We start from the raw sequence: 14,248 nt of genomic DNA on the forward strand, positions 1-14,248 counted from the left end.
ATCAGACTATGTGGTGGTTAACATGAAAATTATAACTACAGGGGACTTTAATTGTGATTTAAGTGGAAAATGTAAAACAAAAAAGACATATGTAAAAAATAAAGGAAGTGATAGGTAAATTAACTGTGTGGAACAAAAGTCAATGGGCTTATAGAAGGGGGCACTTGGATCCAAAATTGATGATTTTGTACTATTGAAAGATTTCGGCATAGCAAATGGTGATATAGATGTGAGAGATTTTTCAGACTCTTTAGCAATATAAATGGAGGTGATGAAAGAAAGGGTATATATTAAAATAGGAAGGGTAATAACAAATAAATAAATAAGAGATTATGGGATGAAACTGGAGAGCAGGAAGTGTTGCAGTTATGGAATGTTCATATAACCACAAAGGACTTGTATAAAAACTGGTCTGAATGATGGGATGAATTTAAAAAGAAGTATAAAAAGTGTTTTTTTCCCCAATGGCAGGATGATATAAGAAATGAAGAGACAGTGAAGTGTGGAAAAATATATAGAAATATATAACTTAGAAAATAATACAAGAGAGTTTTATGATATGGAAAAGGTAACATATAAAAGAAATCAAGACAAAATTAATGTATTACTGTTTAGGCAGAACTATTTACAAGGGAGAAGGAAGGAAGTGTCTGCATATTTGGATAAAATAGTAATGGAGAATATTAGTAAAATGAGGGAAATGAAAACTGTAAAAGGAGAGTAAAAAGAACACGAGAAAATTAAAAGTATTGTAGTCATACCTCTCAACCATACCGAATTCCTCGGTATTTATCGGTTTTGAGGGCAAAATAATGGGGTGTCATGAATTCACGAGTGGCCCCTTTAATTCCCAATTTATTATTATTATTATTATTATTATTATTATCATTATTTTTTGTACTGCAACTTTAAATTTGTGGCTGACGTCACCACGCATCTCCAGCCTACAGGGACGTGCATGATGACATCAGCTACTGCTGGTTGAACTCTATCTGTGAATATTTATTTTAAACTGTTTGGAGGGAGAGAAATAGGAAATGATGGCAGCAGTTATAAGTTTTGTAGAGCAGAGCAGAGCATCCAACAACTCACATGTCTGCCTCAGCCTCTAGGTAAATAACAAGAACTGTATTTTTATCAGATGCGAGCTTGCTGTTCTGTTATTGTAAGTGCACTCACTCGGACTCCTGCTTACTGCCAGCCCGTTTTGTTAATGGCATCACTTTATCACCATGACCATTGTTTTTGGACTTTATTTAAGGTGTGTTTATCACTGCGGTGTTGTTTCTGGTGTGTGTAGGGAGTTCCAGCCATTCAGAAGGTCCGGAAGACATTCTGTTAAGGTGTAGTCATTTAGAAGGCACGTTTTGCATTTATCGGTTATTCAAAAGGAAAGTATGTAATGCCCATTTTGTTATCATAAGTGGACTCACGACTCAGTGCTCACTCCTGCTAACTCTTATCAGGTACACCGCTGGCCCTTTTGCTTTCTTTAGTTGTATTTTAAGGAGGTCCGGCAGGTGTGGAAGACATCCGTTAAGCATTCTGAAAGTGTAAGTGTGTGTGTGTGTGTGTGTGTGTGTGTGTGTGTGTGTGTGTGTGTGTGTGTGTGTGTGTGTGTGTGTGTGTGTGTATAAGGAGGGAATTAATGAAAAGAAAGCATCCAAGCATTGCATAGTTCTACAGTTGTAAATAATACAATGATTTAAAGTATTTGCCTTGCTAAGGTGATGTTTGTGTGATGAAAGGACAGCAGTGTAGTGCATGTGTAGAGACAAGTTAACTAATAAACAGAGTTTGGTCATTCCTGTTGGTTTCCTTGAAGTGATGGTTGTGTGCAATAATGCAAATTTATGGTTTTATGTGTTTGAGATGACAGCATCACCCAGTTTGGGCACATAACAGGGAACAGACTCTCTTGAGGTTCATAGCAGAACAGCCTGACTTGCACTCTTAGCATTTTAATGGTTACCTTGACTTTTACTGCATGCATTTTGATTGTGACGTAATTGTTTAAACAAAATATCAAAAGAAAAAAAAGAATAATTGAACGCAGAAGAAGTGAATTGTTAGCACATAATTAAGGATGTTGTCCACATTTTAAGTGTTTTACATATTCGGACTGTTTCTTAGTGTTACAGTAGCAATAGTGCAGAGGATATGCATGTTGGATCATTAGGTCTGTTTTTTATAGTATTCTTTTTAGAGGTTGACAGAAAAGAAATCAGGCCAGAAAGAATGAGTTTAAGAAAAAAATCATATACTTGTAAGCACTGGCACAGCAGTTTCTGTGTATGCTTTGTTTAATGTGTTAAATGACTTTTGAGCTTAAAAACAAGTTGCATTATAAAGTAACCATGTTAGTTCTTGCGAGAAAAGGTGTAAAACCATGTTAGTTCATGTGACAAAAGGTGTAAAAGAGTGCATGTGGCACTACCACAAGAAAGATGGGGCAAATGGAGCACATGCCCTGGGCATCAACTTGCATTGCATGTCATATCTTTAAGGAAAAAAAGGTTGACAGTTTGATTGCTTTTAGACAGTTTGTGAAGTGTCAAACTATTTTAAATTGTTAACAACTACCTTTGCAAAAAAAACAGAAGTTTGATATTGACAGTATATTGAATATATAATTTTCATTTGATTGTTTAATCCATCCTGTACAGTAATTTGAAGCATACAAGTTATACAATATATGCAAGCGCACTAAAGGTCTCCATTACCCAGTGCACTAAATTCCCTTCCTGTGTGATATAGTGGGATGGAGGTGGGAAGCAGATGCACTACTGGCTCCATGCTGGAAGCCAGAGTGGAGTCAAAGTTCATACTGCTCAAAGACGGGAACCTCCAGCCTGTGATAAGGGAGCACATGGTGTTTAAAAAATGGCAAAAAATGAGGAGTGGGTACTGCAAGCAAATTTCAGAATACTAGTTGTGAGTTACCCTTAGGAGTGACTCATTTATCCCTTTCTAGATGGGCAGTACATAATTCAATTTTTAATTTACAGACGCAACATAGAAGACGCCAAGCTAAAGTTCCAGCTGACAGCTAGCTGGTAATGCTTAGTTTAATAACTTATAAATTAGATCAGAAAATTGTATGCATGTGGATAAGGAGGGTTTTTAGAGTAAACTGGATGAAAAATAGGACTGAAGATATTCTCTGCAAAGGGGTATATCAAGCACAGCAATGTAAAAAAGGCAGTAACATTCTGTATCAAAGAAAAGTGTCTGCCAGTATTTTCAAAAAGTGTGTGTATGCATACCATTCAGTGTTTAGTAACAGGTGGAAAATGAAAAGGGGATGTGATTTGGAAAACAGTGAAATATGATGATCAATATTTGAAATGTTGTCCCTACTTTTAGGACTGTATTCCCCCATTATTGGCTTTGTCCAGGTTTTTCGTGCTAAGAGGTTGAGAGCTATGGCGAGAACTGAATTCACTAAATGATGTCCATTTAAGTTTCAGTCTTCCTAAATTTCAGGAAACGCATTGTGGCAACACAACATTTTATTCTAGCAGCTTTCCAAGATTATACAAGCTATGTTTAAAATGTGGCCATGGTTTTTGGGCTTTTGCCCCTCCCCCCCCCAATAAATTCTGGCTTTTTCCAGATTTCTTTCTCTGTAAATTTGAGAGATATAGTTGAGTGGATTTTACAAGGAGCTGAGAGCTTTAGGGGAAGAGTAGTTTAGTGCTGCTTATGCTAAGTCGTCTTGCATTTTTAGTAGCACAACAGGTATAATACTTCCTTTTGGTGCATAAGGCTGTGGGTTCTAATCCCACAGCATGTAGATGCATTGCTGATACTGTACTGTGTTGTACTTTTAAAGTGGGTGGATGCTGCAGTCCTGAGAATGTCCTCTTTGTCGGTGATGACTAGTAACTATGAACCTGTTATCAGTTTGACTTCCATTCCCTATTGCAATATTACTAGCTTATCATTTTAATGTAACATAGGTAATTTATTCCTCAAGTGCAACAGGCACTTAGTAGATTAAACAGTGAAATATAAAGTTGTTTGCTAGCAGCAACCTCTTCATTAGTTACATATCTCTTTAAAGTGGAATTATTTAGATTACTTTTACTTCTGCGGAGATTGCGCATATCTACTGATACTGATGGATTGTGTATATTTACTGACACTGGTGGATTGTAGAAGTTTGAGTAGACGTTTATGATGGAAATTGTCTGAATTGGGCAGTTTTGTCATTGGTTCATGCATTTTATTTCATTGTTTACTGGAAAAATGTTAAAAACTACATTTAAAATGCACTCTAACTTTACTGTGTTATACTAGGAATATAATGTAATACAATCAGGAAGGTGTACCAAAGAACACATCATGTTTCATGTGCAAGGAGCCTATGATTTGTAAACAGCCCAACGGTAATCTTTATCCGCCACTTGTCAGATGCATTTTCTTTGAATTTGGGTTTCCATGCTGTTTCAACGAATGTGAGCTTCAACAGCAGAGAAGTTTTAATGATATGTCTGTTTTCATTGTGAGACTGCATTGCTTTGTTTAGCAGATTTATATTAGTGTTGGTGCTGTAAAATGTAAAATAAAAGTTTTAAATGAAAATCCAAATCATGGTAGTAGTAAAGCAGTATGCACATTAGTGTTTATGGTAAATGGGGAGAAATAGCCAAGTGGTGGGACATTGTAATGGCTGCAGGGGGAGGGATTCAACCATGATTTTGTGAGGGGGGGTGGCAAACTGATAGCCCCAGACGGCACAAACTGTAGCTACAAATAGCCAGGTAATGGGACATTAGAATGGCTGCAGGGGGACTCTGGTGCCATGTTTTGGTTGTCTGTTCTTCAGTTTGTGTTTGAAAGTTGGTATCCCACAATTCCATTGGAGTGGGTGGGGTTACATAATGTTGTATGCAAATTAGATGTTAATCAGCGTACAGATTTGTACCTATTTTTATGGGCCTTGTCCAGATTTTTGATGTTTCCAGGTTGAGAGGTATGACTGTAGTACATCATGTGAGAAATACATATAAGAGTAAAATGCAGGAAAATAAGAGATAATTGAAAGTAAAAAACACCCAGAAAGGAAAAATTTAAAAATAAATCAGTATTAGTGAATTAGGTGAAGTACTTAAGCAAGCAAATGTTGATTCATTACCAGACCCAAATGACAAACAGTCTGGAATGTTCACACTACTTCACATCCAAAACAGTTAACCAAGGTGAAAAGTTTCAAAGCCTCCATACTAAAGGATAACACTGTCCAAGCTGCAAAATCCTTTACTAATGCATTCTACAGGCACCTACAAGAATGCATTCATGTATCCCAAGCAAAACCAAAACTCACTCCTCCAAGAAAAGGAAACCAGTCTGGTGGACTCCTGCCATAAACAAACTTTACAATAGAAGAAGGAAACTATTACAGAAAAGAGTAAAATCCCAAGAAGGAAAGACATGCCTGATCAGTATCAGCAAGAAACTACGATCCCTCATAAAATCATCCAAGACGAGCTTCGAAAGAAAAATTGCCAAGGACTCTAAAGATAACCACAAGGCATTCTTTATCTATGCAAAGAATCTAAGTGGCAATGCTCAGATCTGCTTGGAGTAAATTCAGAATGGCACAAAATACACTGAACTGATCGATATCGCCAACATCCTGGCAGACAGGTTCAGCGCAAACTTCAGCCCCCTCTCACCCCCAAAAGGGCCCATAACCATACCAGAATAATGTAGAGTCCCTGAAATCACAGACACTCAGGTTAAAACAGCCCTCTCCAAAGCCAAAAACACAGCATCAATGGGACTGGACGGTGTCCCAGGCTGCGTCCTACACAAGCTCAAAGATGAACTAACCCCTCACCTAAACACACTGTTTAAACTCAGCCTCTCCACAGGCTGTGTGCCGACAGAGTGGCGCACAGCAACAGTTATTGGACTCTGCAAAGGTGCAGCCACAATGGACCGCGGGAACTATCACCCTATAAGCCTGACTAGCTTGGTCTGCAAAGCTATGGAGTGCATCATCATGGATCTCATTAACAGAAACATTGGAAACCTCCAAACACTGGACCCTATGCAGTTCGGCTTTGTTAAGGGCAGATCATGCCTCCTAAACCTGGTGGACTTCTTTGAGACAGTTACCAAGGCTATAGATGAGGGAAAGGTGGTCCACACAGCTTACCTAGGTCTTGCAAAGGCCTTCGACACCATTCCCCACGCAGGTATTATATTCAAGCTCACCAGCCTGAACATAAACCCCTACGTCATGAGATGGGTTGCCAACTGGCTCACGGGCAGAACCCACATGATAAGAGTTGCAGGAGCTAGGTCTGACTCTAAACTGGTTACAAGTGGCATTCCCCAGGGCTCAGTCCTAGGACCCCTCCCGTTCAGCATATACTTCTCAGAGGTACAGGCAAGTGCAGGAGGACTATGGCTGATCAAGTTCGCAGACGACTGCAAACTAGGGGCTATAACTGACTCTCCGGCTGACACAGACATCCTCCAAAAGGGTCTCACTGAGACAGATACCTAGTGTCAAAACCCTGGCCTCAAGCTAAATGCCAAAAAGTGCATAGTCATCCCCTTTGGAAAACACAAAGTACCCACAAACTACCACATAGGTGGTAGCCCCCAAAATACAAAAGACATAATAAGGGATCTGGGGACCCAAGTAGATTGTAACCTCTCCTTTAATAATTACATTGCCATAGTGGTTAGAAAATCCTTCTATGTGGCCCACCTAATCACAAAAGGGTTTGCATCCAGATTGAAAGAGGTCATTGGGCCCCTCTATGTATCACTCATCAGACCCATCATAGAGTACAATGCCCCATTTGGGATGTACCTTACAAGACACCTGCAACAACTGGAAAGACCACAGAAGTACCTCACCAAGAAGATCACTGGCCTCAAGCAGATGCCCTATGCAACTTGATGGAAGAAACTCCAGCTGTACTCGGTTGCATACTGCCTACTCAGAGGTGATCTCTGCCTGACATACAAGGCCATGTCCAACTCAGAATTGATGGACATGCTCCACCTAAAGAAAACCATATCCCCTCGAGCCACACGCTCCAGGGATCTAAACCTCACCACAACAATAAATAGGATATGCCGGAGGGATAGATTCCTGTCCCAGAGGCTTCCCATGCTCTGGAACAAGATTCCAGTCTACATTAGGCAAAGCTCCTCGCTAACCCTCTTCAAGAGAAACCTTGACGAGTGGATGGGAAACAGAAAGTTTACCCCAGGGATCACTTTAATGGCTCTGCTGGACAGAGGCACAGGGAACTAATCTAAGGAGGCAGCAAAAGCCAACACATTCTGGCTAGGCTTATAAATGCTTTCGGGCAGATAGCCTAGTACCTACCTATGAACCTATGAACCTAAACTAATGAATTGGTAAAGAGAGTATTTTGCAAATGTACTGAATGAATGGTTGAAAGAAGGGTATGCATATGAAGAGATATGTAGTGGGGTATTAAAATTTATATAGAAGAAAAATGAGAAGAGCAAAATAAAAAATTGGAGACCCATAACACTAAATAAATCAGATTATAACAATTTTTGAGAGAAATAGTACAGTGATATTATTTCCTGGAGACTGCTTTATAGGTTTGAAATATGTGCTTATATTCTGATCCTGGTGAGAGTAGGAGCAGAGTGCATTGATTCCTGACTCTTTCAGGTTGGAGAGTGAGTGTCTGTGCTTAACGTACCTGATTGGTCTGGTTGCTATTTGAGGCATCTACCAGAAAAAAAGTTGCAAGCCTACAGACCCTTGCATCATCTGGGACAAGACTGTGGATCACCAAACAGGCTGTGACCTGCTTCTCTTCTTGGGATTGGTGCTAACATTTTGCTTATGGTGAAAGAAGAAACAAGGAGCATTGTATTCCAGCAGAATGAAGCTGTGGTGAGACCAGCAGTAGCGGAAACCAGACAGTAGCCATTCATGCGACTCCCCTCTTTTCATCATTCTTGACAAGCTAATTCTTGGTTTTCAGTACTGCTTGATTTCTAACTTCAGAATATCTGCCTACATACTTCATCCTTACAGTGTTTGGCCATGCTCTATACAGACTCAGACACCTTGAGTGACATTTTTCCCGTAAAAGCACAATTGAAATTTCTCCAATATCTAGTTGAACACAGGGCAACTAGTTTGCAGTGACAAGCACTGTCCACATAGTTGCAAACTGGATACCCCTGACAGTGATTGATATTCTCACTTCAACATTCTAATCAATAAAAAAGGGTCTGTTGCCATGGATATGAACTTTCCTATTGTCTCCATTACCAGCTTGGTGGATATGGGCATCCTGAGGCAATGTAGAAATTGCCTCACGTTTACTGACAACCAGTTAATTCTCAAACAAACTGTTATGGTATGTGAGAGATGTATTTACACATCACTGGAGGCAAAGCTCTCACATAAAACGTCTTCTAATATCAATAAGATTGTTAGTAGTATGCATGCTGCACCCATCATGCACAATTCAAAGCAGACATATAGACCCACATATACTGCGGTACTTACATGTAACCTTCCTAAACCACAAAGACCTCCTAGACAAAGTGCACATAAGAAGTACCTTCAGCAGCCCCAAATGCACTCTTTCAAAACAACACCCACATCAACACATAGAGCTACATCTCATGGAACATCTACTGCTAAGCCCATAAGGCAAGTCACCACACAATCCAACATTCTAGTCAATGGAGACTCCATTGTGAGACACACTGATGTCCTTTTCACCAGGCTGAGTAAGGAAAAAGTTACAGTCAGTTGCTTATCAGGGGCTAGGATCTGCCACATCAGGTCATTGGATCACAATTCATGCAGGAATAAATAACCTGAGACATACCTCCCTAGACTATATGAAGAGAGACATCATAGAGCTTTCAGAATATGTGTCTCAGGCTGGTATGAGCCTAGCATTGAGCAGCATTTTACCTTTTCCAAGGATGATGTCACAATACAAATAAAAAATGATTGACTTTAATAATTGGCTGAGTTTCTGGTGTCATTCTAAGGGGGTGCAATATTTGTCAGCATGGAAGGAGATGGTCAACAGAACACGGTGCTTTACCAGGGATGGTCTGCACCTCTTCCCTCTAGGCTTTCGAATATTAGCCAGAACATTGTCTTCTCCCATAGTGCCTTTTTAGGCAGTGCCAAACTGAAAGTTCCTCCAACATAGCAAATCCTAACCAAGAAAATCTAAAGGTATTACTGCTCAATACTAGGAGCCTAAACAAAAAACTCCACACTCTGGAAGCTTTCTTTACCCTAGAGAATGCTGATGTCGGTGTGGTCTCAGAGATGTGGTTTAAAGCTGTGGACAGCACACCAACAGTGCAGGGTTATAATGACTTCCACACATTTCAACCAGCTACTTCACAGGCAGGGACTAAAGGAAGAGGTGTCTCTATCTATATCAAAAATAAATGTACTTCAAGGCTGGTCAAACAGGACAATGTACTTGAGCTGCTCCATGCTCAAATCACCATAGGTAAAATCTAGTACCACTTCCTTGCAAGCTATACGTCCCCCTCTATGACTCATGAAACCCATACCATGTATTTAAACTTATTAGAAATACTAACTATCCAACTCAATACCATGTTCATGGGTGACTTTAATTACCCCACTATTAACTGGGAATCCTATATGACATCAAACATACATGCACAGAGATTCCTGGATTTTATAAACACAAACTCCCTGGATAGTCATTGTAACCATACTGGATCTGGTCCTCACTAATATGGGAGACTGCTGCACATCCCCAACTGTAATGCCTTCCCTGGTAAGGTCAGACAACAAAATGATCTCCTTTGAAGTCAAAATAAAGACTGGACCCCCAGCTAAACTGGGAATATTCAAGAACTATTCTAAGGCTAACCTCCTGCTATTAAGTGAGAACCTGGCAAAGTTTCAAGCCCCTATAAACACTGAGAATACTTCTGTCTATGCAGTACTGTTCACAGAAACCCTGTACAAGCATGTTAATAGCTGTATAGGGGCAGCTGTACCCACCAGGAAGAAGTACAGAACTAACTCAAAAAACAAGCCACCCTGATGGAATCACAAAATCAATCATATGTATAACAGGAGGAAGAAAATCATGGCAAAAATTAGTAGGTGCAGCACCCAGCAGGATAAAAACACTCTCATTAAACTAAACAAACAACTCAGAGGATAAATAAAGTCTACAAAAGCCAAATGTCAGGCCAAGGGCAACCACAAAGCATTCTTTAGCTATGTCCACAACCTCAACGGCAATATACAGCTGTGTGCAGAACTCATTGTAAATGGAGCCACCTATACTAAGTCAGAAGAAATAGCAAACCTCCTGGCTGATAAATTCAGCTCCAACTTTACTCCTCTCTCCCCTTCAACCTTCCCTCAGGAAATATCATCAAATATAACTCCCCCTACTATCATTAAGGAACAAGTCCTTAATGCTCTCTCTAAGACCAAGAACACTGTATCAATGGGCCAGACAATATCCCAGGATGCCTTCTAAATAACATGAAACATATCCTATCAGAGCCTCTGGAATTACTATTTAACTGTAGTCTCCAAACAAGCTTCATGCCTCATGAATGGAGAAAGGCAACAGTCATTCCTCTGCACAAAGGTGGGCCATCTACAGACTCTGGAAACTACAGACCCATTAACATAACATAACATTTGTTGACCGGGAAAGTCCGACTAGGTTCCTCAGATCCTGTTTTCAGCGGCGGCCCGGGGAGAAATGCTCCAGAAGCATGTCTTTAGAATGTGGGAGGAAACCGGAGTATCCAGAGGAAACCCACGCGAATGCAGGGAGAACATACAAACTCCACACAGAAGGCACCCCAGCCGAGAATCGAACCAGAGAACCTCTTGCTGTGAGGTGACAGCATAACTGCTGCGCCGCCATAAGTCTCACTAGTCCCATATGTAAAGCCATGGAAATAATTCTCATGGAGATGGTCAACAGAGAGATATAGTAAACCTCCAGACACTGGACCAACCAAGTTTGGTTTTGTAAAGGGCAGATCATGCCTACTCAACCTGGCGGACTTCTTTGAGAAGGTCACCAAAGCAATGGATGAGGGCAAAATCGTTCACACTGCCAAGGCATTTGACACAATACCCCACTTGAGCATTGTTGATAAACTCAAGAGGTTAGATAGAAACCCATATGTCACCCAGTGGATAGCCAACTGACTCACAGACAGGACCCAGGAAGTTAGAATTGGGGAGTCCACCTCTACAAAGAGGCCAGTCACAAGTGGATTCCCTCATAGATCAGTCCTTGGAATGCTCCTTTTTGGCATTTACTTCTCAGAAGTCAAGGCCAATGTCAGTGGTCTCTGACTGACTAAATTTGCAGATGATTGCAAATTTGGAGCTGCCATTAAATCTTACACTGACACAAATGTTATCCAGGTGGGGCTGACACAGACAAACAACTGGTGTCAGAGTCATGAACTAAAACTAAATACCAAGAAATGCATAATAGTATCCTTTGGGATGTCATCCATCCCTGATAACTATCATATTGACAACATACCCCTTAGAGTTGACCCAGTAGTCAGAAACTTAGGGACACACATAGATAGTAATCTAGCCTTTGACCATCATGTGTCTACAGTGGTGAAGAAATCATTCTATGCTGCACAACTTATAAACAAAGGTATGGCATCCAAGTACAATGCCCTCTTTGGTATGTACCTAACCAGGCATATCCAACAACTGGAATGTCCACAGAGGCTCCTTACTAAAAGAATACAGGACATAAGTAATATGTCCTATGCAGACTACCTCAAGGCCCTATCCCTGTATTCTGCCACCTACAGGCTTTTGAGGGGAGATCTATGCCTGGCATACAGGGCACTGTCAGATCCCACTCTGATAGACCTCCTGCATATCCACAAAACAAACAGTGCCAGAATTACCCATTCTAAAGACTTAAACATTGCCTGTGATATAAATAGAACCTGCTGGAGAGATAGTATGTATCCTAGAGACTACCCCATCTATGAAACAGGTTCACCATCCATGTGAAGCAGAGTTCCTAATCCAATTCAGGTGCAACTTGGACAATTGGATGGGAAACCAGAAATTCATCCCTGGTTTGGCACCTATGTCTCTAACCCAAAAAGGTAATTTGTAAATGGTTCATCTCCCAGGCCCATGTTTACACTTATCAAGGGTATCAGAACTCGTCAGAGATTTGGGATGCATGGCTAGGCTTAAACGGCCCTTATGGTTGTTAGCCTAGTAAGCACCTATGCACCTATGAACTAATACAGGGGAGAATGGAATGGAAGAATGAAGGATATTTTTGAAGAAAGTATATGTGGTATAAAAGGAAAGGGATGCCCAGAATTGTTATTGATTGTGAGAGAAATTGGGGATGATATTATAATAAAAAGGGAGGATGTGAAGCTTATGGGGAGAATGTGAAGCTTATGGTAAGTGATATTACCATGGCATTTGATACAGCAGGGCATGATGCATTGTGGGATGTTTTGGAGAAGTATGGAACAAGTAATAGAATTAGGAGAGTGTTTATGTAAACATACTGAAATAACAGAATGAGAGTATTAGTGAAATGAATGGCTGATTAAAGAAATATGCATGAAATATGGTATAAAATAAGAATTTCTCGTGAGTAGAATATTGTTTTCACTGGTAATGAATGTGATAGTTAGTGAAATCATTTATAAAATGAAAGATGCTAGATATATGATGCAAAAGGAGGTGGTGATTCCAGTAGTTTTTGACATGTGCAGATGATATGGTTGTAGTTGCTAAGAACAAAATACAGGTGAGAGAAGTATTGCTTTGTCTAAATGGATGTTCAAAGGAAATGGAAATGAACTTGAGTAAAGATAAAAGTAAAGGTGATGAAATTGGGGGGGTGTATTTTTCAGTGAATGAGGTGTCTTTGCTAGGGACAAAATTTGGGAAAAATGTAGTTATGATACAATGGCATGGTTTGATAAAAGAAATGAAAGAAATATGGATGTTTAAAGGAAATGGAAATGACCTTGAGTAAAGATAAAAGTAAGGGTGGTGAGATTGGGGATGTGTATTTTTGGGTCTATATTAAAAGCACAAAGGTGTACTTACCCGAATACATAAATGCCAACACATATTCCACGAACCGTGAATACACCGAATGCCCTAAACCGCGAAATTCAAAAACTCGAACCGTCATAGTTGTCTCACCCCACCGCCCGCTACATAATACCTACCCAAATTAAATAAACCACATACATACACTAACCAAAACCCTACTTCTGACCCTAAACTAAACCCTACTTCTAACCCTACACTAAATCTTGCATATACCACCATGTATGCACTTACCTTAACCCGCACCCTAACCCTAAGGTAACTATCGCACACTGGGTCTACTTCACAATGTCGAAAGCCGACAATATCGAAGTTAATATTGTCGGCACCACAACATCGAAAGCACAGAACATCGTGCAGGTCAAAGGAAATCTCCGTAGGGGGAAATTTCCATTTACCTCAATGTAGTGCGGTCTCGGAGTTGGAATATTTAAGTAGGGGGGTGCAGGTCTTGCCCCCACCTACACTAGTTAGTTTTTATTTTTGTTTGATTTTTGTTTTTTAAGTGTTATTCGATGTTTTATTACATCGATCATTAGAGGTCGACCTTTAGTTATTTGATGTAGTAAGATTTCGATAACGTGATATAGACACCACACACTTACCTTACGGAGTTATACTGCAGAAGGGCCAACCATGACGATTCGACATTTCGGATTTCATGCTTCAGAACGATCTATGTTTTCATGGTTCGATGAAGACGTGTCAGCATTTACGTATTCGGGTAAGTACACTTTTGAGCTTCTAATATAGATCAGTATTTTTCAGTGAATGGGGTGTCTTTGCTAGGGATAAAATTTAGGAAAATGTATTTATGATATAATAGCAGGATATGGTAAAAGAAATGACAGAAATATGTCTTCCGTGGTGACATATAGATTAGCATTCAGGAAAAGGTTTTGGCTGGTGAATTCTGTATTAATGGGAAAATAGTGTAATTATCAAAAGTTTATATGATCCCATAAAAATATGATAAGGAATTTATGCAGTTGGTGTTTTATTTCATATGGGGTTCAAAATTAAACCCAGTGAAAAGAGAGGTGTTGTTTATGAGTGAAGATGAAGGGGGACTGGGGTTACTAAATCCAGTTGTTTATTTTGCTTCTTTAAACTTGTATAGAG

Source organism: Protopterus annectens, chromosome 1.part1, assembly GCF_019279795.1.
Source record: "Protopterus annectens isolate FY-2018-M chromosome 1.part1, PAN1.0, whole genome shotgun sequence".
NCBI lineage: Eukaryota > Metazoa > Chordata > Ceratodontiformes > Protopteridae > Protopterus > Protopterus annectens.